This window comes from Amblyomma americanum, chromosome 4 (genome assembly GCF_052857255.1).
Source record: "Amblyomma americanum isolate KBUSLIRL-KWMA chromosome 4, ASM5285725v1, whole genome shotgun sequence".
Classification (NCBI taxonomy): Eukaryota; Metazoa; Arthropoda; class Arachnida; order Ixodida; family Ixodidae; genus Amblyomma; species Amblyomma americanum.
Genome location: NC_135500.1, coordinates 25045462 through 25056266, shown reverse-complemented (window position 1 = coordinate 25056266; position 10805 = coordinate 25045462).

Here is a 10805-nt window from a genome sequence, read left to right as displayed (position 1 = left end):
GACTCCATGTTTCGTACAAAGCGGCTAGTTGACATTTTACCGTTGTGAGTGCATCCCCTCGGCACCAATAGTCACCCTCCAGAAAATTGAATAACACAACTTCTTATGCTTTTTGTGTTGCTTAATATGTTCTAACTTTAAACACAATGTTTTGGGAATATAAAATATTAATTATTTTGATCACTGTGTATTTCTGAATGCTTTTTACAAAAATCTAGCAGACGGTCTCTCGCCGTGCAAATAAATGCTCGTTTGAAACTTCTGGGAATATTTTCATCAAGTTTGTGAGGCCTTGCTGTCAATCCTAGGTCACAGCAATGGCTTCTTGACCGAACGAGCTGTATACGCTATTGTGTAAAATTAAGTGCGATGTCACTGCACTGCTTTGCAATGCTGTGTGCAGTTTGAAACAGTCATAAGCAAATAATTTTCGGGACTATAAGATTGCGTGAATGAAGTATTTCACGTTTTGTCACAGGCACGAGATGGAGTCTGGGGCATTGCTTCCGCATTGAAAGAGGCGATCACTAGATTAGAACGTGGCGGTTTCTGTCGTGGTTCTGGTCTCAAGCATGGCAGATGCTATGATTTCAGCGCAGCCAATGTGTTGACGGCCCGGCGTCATAGGAAATGTATATGTCAAGCTTTCTTAAGTGATCCTTATGTAGCTAGGCCAGTTCTGCAGTTTTTGCACAGAATCTGTTTCTGTGCCCGAAAAAAATATTATTCCATTAAACTTGGTGTACATGTGCACCTGTGGTAATAGTTGGCCACATGTGGTCCTGGTTTGTTTCACAAAATCACATGTTCTTTTAGTCGACTGCACTATGCTAAGAAATGAAAAGCCATTGTGCTGCAGTTAATCGCCATTCATGATAGCAGTCTTGGTACTCATTGGTTGACTATATCGCACTACTTCTGCACTGGTTCTTTCCACAAAAGTTATGGTTGGAGCAGATACTTGGAAAGATTTGTACTTTCCTATGTGACTTCTTATTCAAAGATAAGAACTTTCTTCCTCTGATCAACAACTTCTTGGATTGCAAAAGCATAAAACAAAACGTAATGCTCCTACACTTTTTATGTTTCTGCACTCATAGGAGAAAACACAAATGTAGAGCCCATTAGTTTTCAAGACTTGCATAGCCAAGATCGTTAGACATCGGCATCAGTGCTGTTCAAGATTTGCAAGCCTGACTGAGTTGTCTGTTATCGAAGTTATAGAACCAGCATGTGTAGAGAGTCCAACCACTGGTATGTCTAGACACTGCACCTTTGGGTTCAAACAGAAAAAGGCCAGTAACTGTATGCCCAATTAATTGTTCAAAATTTGGTTTCCACCAAGAAAAGTCTGTATCCTTGAGATGTCTGCACTGCTTGCTGGCTATGGAGTATGAGTCCAGTCCAAAAAGAAAACAGTATGTGAACCAGGAGCGCGTGCAGTAGTGTGATTGGCAGCCTAAGTAATGCTGTTGGCCGCTTTCAGATATTAATCTGCTATCTACCTCATTAGAGCAATTACTTTGTCGAGGTTGTTGTTGCACTGCATGTAAGGACACTGACAACACTTGCAATCGTAACAAACCACTGTCATTGTAAACCATGCACAAATGTCACAAAGAAGTGTTGCAACTTGAGTTCCATGGCGGTTCATTCATCACTGCATTTCTCCTTGTAGTGGATGTCTTTTTTTCAACACAAAAGTTTACTTTTGTGAAGCATTTCCCCCTTTCACATTTCGTTCCATGAGTGAACAATTCAGCAGTGAGTGGGAAGCAAGAAATAGTTATGAACTGATAACAACCAGATAAACTGATCAGGAAGGGGAGGCAACTAGACAAAGAAAAACGTTGCACTTGCAAATGTGTGGAAAATGTACATGTGCATAGTTTGCCTGTTGCTTTGACTCATTGTTTTTCCACCCTGCAGATTTTAGAAACTAAATTCGATTTATCGTTTCGCATCAAGGCCTGATCGCTTGACTCTTGCACTGCTGCATACTCTGTGATGATAGCATTTCATTTTGTAAGCACTGCTGTATAAATGAATACTGTGAAATGTGCATTAATTACATGTAAATCAACCACTGGCACTAACAAAGAAGCCAAGATGAACTGCAGGTCAGTTGTGACTGCACATATAGATCACCAAAAAAACTGACAGTTCTGTCAGAAGTAGCATTCTCAACAAAAAAGAAAAGGTTCTGAAATTAGCACCGGAAAAAGTTTACTGAATGTTTAAATACAAACCTCAAGGTTTAGTACCCAAATATAACTGTCTTTGTGTGGAAAGAGAATAGAAGTGAATATTCTTGTGGTTAAGCCGATAGCTTTTCTCAAGTATCGAAGACAGACAGTGCATGAACAGCATTCATAGACTTATGCTTTTGGCAATCTATGTTATGATCTACATGCTAACATTGTATTCTGCATGCTCCTTTTTTTGTGGACAGTTCTGTGATGTTATTGCTATCCTTGATGACCGTGTCAACCTTTAAAATGACTGAAATGCCGCATTTATATGGTGGGATGCTTGGCAAATGGCTCGTTACACACCTAATTGGAAATCAGTTTTCTTTTTCCATGAGTGCTCGAAGTTGATTTCCCATACACTGTTGTAACACCAGGGTAGCAAGACAGGGATCCTTATCAATATTTAGATGTGTTTCTCATGCATCTGACCTTGTTTATATTGGCTCAGTTCACAGCCATGATTGCTCCATGCCATTGCTCTGAACTGGTGCTTATGATAATGGCAATACTGAAGCAAGTTCTGGTGTGAGCTGCCTTTTGTGCTGCTTGTTGCAGGCTGTCAAACAGGCCACTACGCACAACTGCACATAACATTGTTGTGCAGGTGGTATACATTACTCCACATAATATAAACGCCTGTGAAACGGTGTCAAGAGCATTACACTATATGCAAAATTTACGCGAATCACCCTCATTAACTTTTCTACCCACACGTGATATTGGCCTCATCACTACAGTTACTCCCTCAAGAATTCAAGAATGCCTGAGATATTTCACTGAATGAATGCAATACAAGACTGCCCACTTTAAGCACTGTTCGCAATGGGTACCCAGCACAACAGAATTACACATGACATTCCTGTAGAGCCATTTGAAATTTTTGTCAACACTTTAGCTTGCCTCATTAGCATAACTCTTCAAGCCCACCATTACTACCACTGGAAGCACACTTATACCTGTCTAACTTGAAATTATGTCCAGTGCAGCTTTATGCGCTGAACAAATTTAAAATGATCTTTTTATGCAATCGCTTGTGGCTCTCATTGTAAGGCTTTCACACTTCTCCATGTTCAGCGAAACTGTTTGTGACCATTTGGCAGCACATATTGATATGTGTGGCGATGTATTTATTTATATTTTGTATGTACTGCCACATGTTGGGAGTGTGTAGCTGTGCCTCCAGTTCTTGGTTGTATGTGTGCTTTTGTAACAGTTATAAGTGTTTTATTCAGAAACCATATGTTGTGTTCATTCCTGCCACATTGCTTTTCATTTGTACAATTCGTCATGCAGCACCTGCCAGGTGCAATAAATGAAATCTAACGGGGCGCAACACAAAAATGGTGCAAATGAAAATTGTTGTTTCATAAACAATTTTTAATGTGCTGAGCCATGCAATGTCTTCAGGACTACATTTTTCACTCATCACTTCCAGGGCGGCTCTGTCTAGGCATTCATGAGGTGGCTCTTTTTTTCGACTGAGCACCATTACCATCCTTTTAATTTGCCTGATAAGGAAAGGCACCTCGATTTATCAGGCTAAAGGTTTTGAAGTGCCTGCTTTTCTCTGCGCCAGTGTGCAGAGTGCAGTGCAGTGTGGCGTTAGTTGCAGGAAAATGAAACGGCCTACTAAAAGTTGCGTAAATGCACACTTACACTCATTTATTGTGCGTCATGAAATTTGGCAGTGAATGTCAGGTTAATATACAGGAATGGGAGTGTAGATGTTTTCAAAAACAACAGGTGAAGGGAAAGGTTTAACTGGGGATGACCTTGCAGATATGCAAGCATCCTCCACAGCCAGGTTGGAAGAGAAACCAGGAATAGGAAAAGGTAATGAGAAGGAGGAATAATTTCAAGGCAAAGTGCTATGCACTATTAAATGCCTGAGGAGGTCAGAACCAGTTATTTAGAAGGAGGTCAATCAGGACTGCATGCTTAAATCAGTGCCTGCGCAATACAACGAAATAACTTCATTGTGTAACACAGCTGTAGTGCCAAGAAGCTGCCAATATTGATGACAACACCACTGAGTATAAATATGATGGAGGCTACTCATTTGTTTTTATGCACATATATCACTCACGCAAAGTGAAGTAAACTGTCCATATGCATAAAATTGAGCACGACACGTATGGCTGGAGCCATTTTAAACGTTACATTTGCTTCCAGGGTTTCAAACTACGGACCTAGATTTCGTTCAGCATACATTACACCACATCGAAGGACTACCCTTGGCGATGGGCAGCAAACATTGAACCATTTGCTACGAAAACAAAGTTCTGAAGGAGCATGGACATTAAACCTTCAGTTGAGTGTTTTCTTGTTTTTAAAGGTGCTTAATTAGCACACAAGTAGATATGGAATACCACTTTCGTCCATGCCTACTAAAAATCTTGTAATTCTAATTGGTTTTGTAAGCATACATAATGTGTACATAATTGCACTAGTCCACTTTGCTATTCGGATGCTAGACAGACGAACGAGAATAAGAAATTCATTGCAATTATTTACTAGACGTAATCATATTCTACATGGCAGTTTATATTCACTTGTCTCGTGCTTACACAGAACATACAGCCGAAATGTGTCTGTACTGCTTTGATGACAATTTGTGCACCTTAGGCCGGTTTTTGGTAATGTATACATGGTTTTGTCGAGCATTTTTCGCTCTGTCGACACCGCCACTTAGCCCCAGAGCACTTCCTTTTGAATAATTTGGAAGGTCGCCTTTCGCGAGCATGAGGAAAAGAGAAGCATCGAAAGATGGCGCCTCACCGGCGCCGTTTCGAACACTGTGCGTTTCGCTTGCCGCGCTGCCTTGTAAAAACCACTGTGACATGAATCATCTGTGTTAGCACTTTTTCAAATGCTGCGCGGCACCCGTTGTCTGCACTGGCCCAAACACGGCGCAAACGTTTTCAAACGCCGCGCCATTTATAATAATAATAATAATTGGTTTTTGGTGGAAAGGAAATGGCGCAGTATCTGTCTCATATATCGTTGGACACCTGAACCGCGCCGTAAGGGAAGGGATAAAGGAGGGAGTGAAAGAAGAGAGGAACAAATAGGTCCGTAGTGGAGGGCTCCGGAATAATTTCGACCACCTGGGGATATTATTCCGGAGCCCTCCACTACGGACCTATTTGTTCCTCTCTTCTTTCACTCCCTCCTTTATCCCTTCCCTTACGGCGCGGTTCAGGTGTCCAACGATATATGAGACAGATACTGCGCCATTTCCTTTCCACCAAAAACCAATTATTATTATTATTATAAATGGCGCGGCGTTTGAAAACGTTTGCGCCGTGTTTGGGCCAGTGCAGACAACGGGTGCCGCGCAGCATTTGAAAAAGTGCTAACACACCAAAAGCGCTGTTTGGCTATTATCATCATCAGCAGCCAAATTTGTTTACAAACTTACAAACGCGAAAACCATTTATATAGTTGTGAAATCTTGGCTACTTGGGGTGTGTACGTTATTAAGTGTTGCCAAAACTAAAATGCGAAGATGCAATAGTGCTGGCGTGCATTTTGACGTGATTTTTTTTTTCAAATAAGCTTGCTATGGCAGTGCTTGTGTCGACCGCTAGGGGACCAAAAAGCGGTAGACAAGATGGCCGCCTCCGTTGTGCTTGCGTTACATTTCAAAACATCGCGAATAGTTCGCAAGACGCCAGCATACGAAAGGCAAGTGAACGTTTCAGGTATACCAAGTGATTCAATGTGTGCTACTGTTGGAAATGTGGCACAGAAGTTTCGTAACTGGCTTTGCGTGACAAGCAAGTGCGTGAGCAACGAGCGCAAGGGCGGAGGAAAGCTTTGCTTTTACTTGCATTAAGCACCAGCAGGCTGTTTTTAAAATGGTGGAAGATGAGCAGCGCACGAAATGCAAGCCTTTGATGGCACTGGTGCTCATTAATTTCAAACGTCAGGTCCGGTAAGTTACACCAAGCATTGGATGTTTCAGTTCAGCGTGTGAATTGAACTGCAGTGAGCCTTTCGTGTTGCCTGCCGCGTCTGCATGCTGCTTTGCACTGAAAGTTGTGTCAGTTAAAGAACTGTACAGTGTCTTTCGCCTTGCCTGTCACGCGTGCCTGCTACTTTGCACTGGAAGTTATGTGGATGTGAATTCCCGGCGTTCAGTTCCGCTTCAATCTATAAAAGTGCCACAGCGAAACTGTAGAATCGTTCACCAGTACGCAGCGTGAACGATCACGCCAGGATATCGAGGAGAGTTCGGGATATTGGTAGGCCTGCTAGTTTTTAGGTTTAAAAAGGCATTTTTTTGTTTTCAATACTGCACAGAGCATGGTCTTTGACAGCCAAGTCAAAGGCAGGAAGCCTTAGCCTAACGAGGCCCCACTACCCATGTGTAATTCTCGTCGGCAAATAAAAGTGAAAAGCGCTACGAACCAAAGTACACAGCTAGGTATCACCAGGCGCTTATGATGTCTGTATACACTTACCGCAGCACCTTTCTGTCTCAGATATTCCTAGATGACATCATGGGCTCAGTCAACATGGCTTTGCAAAGACATTAATTGGCTGTTTTGGGCTACTGTGTATGAGGTGCCAATATTTAAGTGTACCAAGAAGTTCTACTGTCATATCGACTGCACAGCGAAGTTTTCACTTTTTCACGCATTGCTATGCGTGGGGATCACATACGTTGTAATTTGAAAAATGCACAGCAATTATAACTGTGCTAATACAACCACGGGTGTTTCCACCACCTTCCAACGCGTAATCTGGGACTGTTTTATTGGTTAGACCGCAAAAGGATCGGGGCTGATGTTGCTTGTACTGCCTCGCCATTTAATTCCTCATGTATTGAACTTCTATGCTGTAACTGTGCTATAAATTGCTGCGCACCTAGCCAAAGCAATCGTTGCCCTTCCCCGGCCGCCGCGGTGGCTGAGTGGTTATGGCGCTCAGCTGCTGGCCCGAAAGATGCGGGTTCGACCCCGGCCACGGCGGTCGAATTTCGATGGAGGCGAAATTCTGGAGGCCCATGTGCTGTGCGATGTCAGTGCACGTTAAAGAACCCCAGGTGGTCGAAATTTCCGGAGCCCTTCACTACGACATCTCTCATAGCCTTAGTCGCTTTGGGACATTAAACCCCCATAAACCAAACCATTGCCTTTCTCTGATGAATTCTCAACAGGAGATTCATTAGTCAAAACACTCACAGGTTTCAAATAGGAGTATTTCGTGAGAAGGGCATATACAGAAGGCGAAGGACAGAAAAAAGCGGCATACATGTAGAGCATCACTTTTTTAGAGAGAAGCTCGAGCGCATGTTCCTGCATTCAGCGTTTTGGCACAGTCTGCATAACTGATTGTCCAATCCTCCACTCTTGGCATGGCAGGTAGTAGCAGAGCAAAACGCCACCTGCCAGGGAGAGAGTGGAGGAATGGGCAACCGGAAGGTGGCTAGCATCATAACACGTCGCCTGCCAGCAGTGGCAAGTGGCGTTTGAAGAGCTGCACTCAAATTTCACATTACCCACTATTGCAATCATATGTCCATATTATTTTTTCAAACTTTTGAAGCGTCACCATAAATGGAGTACACAATACGCAAGTGTGTAGGAAAAGAAGTTACAGGACTCCACATGGCACAGAAAATCATATGTAGTACAATATAAGGCTTTGGAGAAAGTGCACAAGACATTATATTTCTGCTGTTTATAGGAACATTTAAAACATGACTAACAAAGTACAAAACAGCGAATAATAAACCAAGAAAAGCATAGAAGCACTTTAAGACTGCAGGGTCATGAATCTGTGTGATCAGAAATATCATTCCAGCAACTTATGGCTTGCGGGAGGTCAGTCAAATTAACAGCTGTGGTTCGACCGAGTAAGTGCCTAAAGCCGCGGTCTTTATAAAGACGACGGGATGCACAATGTGGTTCAGCTAGGGGAAGGTTAGCACGATGCGTGACAAAGTAGGATGCCGTTTTGCCATGCAAGCAAGACTGCAGCTGTTCCACTCAGGTATGTGATTGTGCGCAGAGAAGTAGAGTCAAGGGAAGGGGCCGTTGCATCTTTTAAACAAAGCTTATCTTCCTCTGTAATGGCAGATGTTCCTGGTGTTGAAGCTGTGTGGTGCAAGCTGCATCTGCAAGAATGTCTCTTACATGTGGATACCATCTACACAATTTAGAATTTTGGAGGAACATATCTTGGCTCTAATATATGCTCAAGCACGTTTAGAAGTAAAATTATCATGGCTGGTGACCTGAACCTTGCTTATATAAACTGGAACACACTGAATACTGGAAGTAGAGAAACAAATTGTGTATAAGATTTTATGTTCATCTTTAGCTCAAACAGTGTAATGAGTTAATTCTCATATATAGAGAAGGTCATTCTCTACATTCATAGATCCCTGGGAGTCATCATACTGCTCCTGGCGCAGTGGTGCAGCGATGCCCCACTGCCCTGCGATGGCAGGTTCCCCCAGTGGTGGGCCTTCTGCGGCCCCACTTGCTCTTCCCGAGCGACCAATCATTCATTTAACTGCCACCTGCCACGGTGGGCAGTCTGCTCACTATCCGGTGGGCAGGTTGTAATGACATCACATGGTCACGTGGCCCACCTGCCTCCTAGGTTGCTATGTAGGAACCACCTGCTAGAGCCATGCCTGTTTTTTTTTTGCTCACAATGCTGACACCGGATGTTCTGGAGAAGGGGGCCATTAACTCTATCACTTTAATATGAAGGTAGATAGCAGTAGACAGTCATGTTCATTTGAGTGCATTGTTTGCACAAAAGGTACAGAAAAATGAAAGGGTCAAGACTATAGCTGGAGGTAACATTTCATACTGGCTTCAAATTTATCATGATCAAGTGCACATGCAATGGTACCAGGCAGCTGATTCTGTTGACGAATGGGGTGGAAGAGAGGTGAATGAAAAAAGCAATTAGATTGAGGAAAGGTACATTCCTCTTTCAGTTGATCAATGCAGGTAAAAACATGACAGGTCGGCGTGATATGGCACCTAGCAAAGGAAGAATGACTATGCTATTATTTGTGGAAAAAGGACAGAATAGAAAATATTAGCCGTCTTTTGAGCAGAGGTAAGTTCAGATATTTCTTTCATTTCTTTTACACTCAGTAATTCTTAGATATAAATTGGGCAGGCTCATTCTGCAGGCTCCAGTTTTGTTACTAAGTATCTGTGATGTCTGTTCTAAATCAAGCAGGTATATTCCACTTCGAGCACACTAATGAATTGTATGTTAAAAGCATTGTGTCTGGGTTTGCTAAACAAAGGTTGCATGTAAGGAATCCAGATACTTTCGATGGCTTGTTAAAGGGGTCATGGTACCATTTTTCAGACTCAAATTGTTTATTGCATGTTGTTTGCTAAGCATCTCTGAACAAGTAGGCAATATATGAGCTGATTTGGTGCAGCAAGTAAGTTGTAATTTATTTTTTAAACTTACCCTGAATCATGCAGGAGTCGGGTAACACTGTCGTACCCTCGATCTGTGATGACAAACCAATGGTCACCTGAACTGCGCATAGTGAGGCTAGAGCAGTGGGTTGCATATTTTTCAGGCTAGGGCTGTGGAGGGGCATGCTGGTGAGAGAATGAGGAGCCCACGCCCCACAACAGGGGGACAAAGGCTTGTGTCCTTCTGTTTTATGCCTAGCTTCTGCTGGATATTGGAGACTTCACCACAGTGTGCCACGGCGGGACTTGAGTAGGTGCGTGTTGTGGTCCACACCGACCGTGCGCGGCAGTTTTGGAGTTGATAGTGCTATCGATTTATGACAACACTCAGGGTGCATCAATATGGCCGTCACTGCCAGAGGGGAGGGGCTTAGAGCCGATAACTTCTAATTGCAATTTCTAGCTGAAATGTGCGCGTAGGACCGTACGCCTTTTTTTACGTATAGGCACTATTTCCGCGGCTAGTGGCTCCAACGTAAAATCATTTGTTGGTATAGAACATGTCACGACCCTTTTAATAACTGCGTCTATTTGACTGTTCCAAGAAAGGTCTGATGTTATGTGAACTCCTAAATATTTGATGGTGGTTACTGATTCTATGGGAACATTGTTCAGATTGTAATGGCATGGTACGGGGCTATATTGCGAAATCGACGGGCGTCAAAATCAGACGCAAGCACAGCTTTTAAATTTCAGAACCTGCGTCAGGCCTCGAGATATTGAACATGAGAATAGGTTCTGAGAACTCAACTGGCTTTTCCCACGTTGCATATTGAAAATGGCCGGCTTTAGAACATAAGTGATGTAGGCGCAATTCCTATAACGATGCCACGTGCAATGCCCTTTTATGAACATGTAGTGCGGGAAAGGCAATTTTTACGAGTTGCAAAATGGATGTTTTTTATGGTCTATATCACAAATTACGACACTGTTTTAGAAGTGTTTTAAACTGAATTTGCCTGCTATGTTGAAGGTCTTCAATTTGTCAGTATAATCTTGTGCTCTGAAAACAAAAAGTTAAGAAGTTCCGTTTATATCCGTTAATCATTTCGTTGTTTTAATATGTACGTAATATCCGCCTTGCTGT